This window comes from Carlito syrichta, unplaced genomic scaffold, assembly GCF_000164805.1.
Source record: "Carlito syrichta isolate Samal-C Ts95f unplaced genomic scaffold, Tarsius_syrichta-2.0.1 Scaffold263094, whole genome shotgun sequence".
NCBI classification, from domain to species: domain Eukaryota; kingdom Metazoa; phylum Chordata; class Mammalia; order Primates; family Tarsiidae; genus Carlito; species Carlito syrichta.
This window is the reverse complement of record NW_007207190.1, coordinates 1-1,079: the sequence shown is the minus strand read 5'-3', so window position 1 is coordinate 1,079 and position 1,079 is coordinate 1. Positions and strand designations below refer to the sequence as shown.

Genomic DNA, 1,079 nt, shown 5'->3' with positions numbered 1-1,079 from the left:
AAAACAACTGGCTAGACAGGGCACGTGGCTCAAGCCCGTAATTCCAGCACTTTGGGAGGCCGAGGCGAGAGGATTGCCTGAGCCCAGGGGTTCAAGACCAGCATAGGCACCTTGGTGAGACCTTGTCTCTACAATAAATCCAGAAAAATTATTGTTCATAATAAAAAATATTGATATAAGTTGGAGGACAAGCCAATGTGGCAGGTGTACAGTTCACGGCTGGGCAGGAAGGCGGGTTGCTGGTGCAGCACCCACAGAGGGCTGGTGCGGGTCTGTAGGGCCAGTGGGCGGAGGCGGTGAGGTCTTGGGTGTGCCTGAGGGACTCCTGGTGGTCTCCATCAGAGACCAGATCTTGGGCTTGCTGTGGGACACTCCCTGCAGGCCGCCCGCCACAAAGTTGGGGCTCAGCAGGCGCATGCTGCCGGGCTCCAGGCCCTCCTTGGCAGAGTCCAGGGGCTAGTCTTGGGGCTTGAGCTCCTCAGCTGTCGCCAGCTGCGAGGCTGAGTCCTGAGTCTGCAATGTTCGCACAGCTCGGTCTTGTCCTCATTGTCTTCGTTGCTCTGGTCGCCATCGTGTGGATGTCGATGCTCTCCAAATCAATCTCATTGTCATTCTCGGCCTTCTCTGGGTCGCCATTCGTGTCACTGCTAAAAAGGGCATAGTCCTCCTGGTCCTTGCTGCTCACATCCCACGTCAACTTGTTCTCCTTCTTGAGGCGCAAGCGTGCATTGGGGAACCAGGTGGAGACCTGCGTGAGGGTCATCTTGTTAATGATGCCTAGCATGATCTTCTCATCCTTGGTGGAGTAGGGGTTCTTGCAGTGTTCGTTCAGTGAGGCCTTGAGTATGCTGGTGCTCTTGTGTGTGCGTTCTTGGACCACCCGGAGGTCCTCATACTGGAACTGGCCATAGGGGTTATAGGCAGGTGTCCTGTGCATGACAAAGGTGGCCTGGTCACCCTGGGGTTGTCCTTGAGCTCATACTTGAAGCCCTGCAGCAACCCGCAGGGCCAGCATCCAGAGGGAAGAGGGAGGTGTGAGAGAGAAAGAGAGAGACCCGGGACCAGAGAGGTCTGGAGGA

General features: G+C 56.3%; 1 pseudogene; it reads right to left on the bottom strand.

Annotated features, from left to right (window-relative positions):
* Positions 1-155: 155 nt before the first annotated feature.
* LOC103254027 lies at positions 156-990 on the bottom strand (annotated as a pseudogene).
* Between the last annotated feature and the right edge of the window lie 89 nt (positions 991-1,079).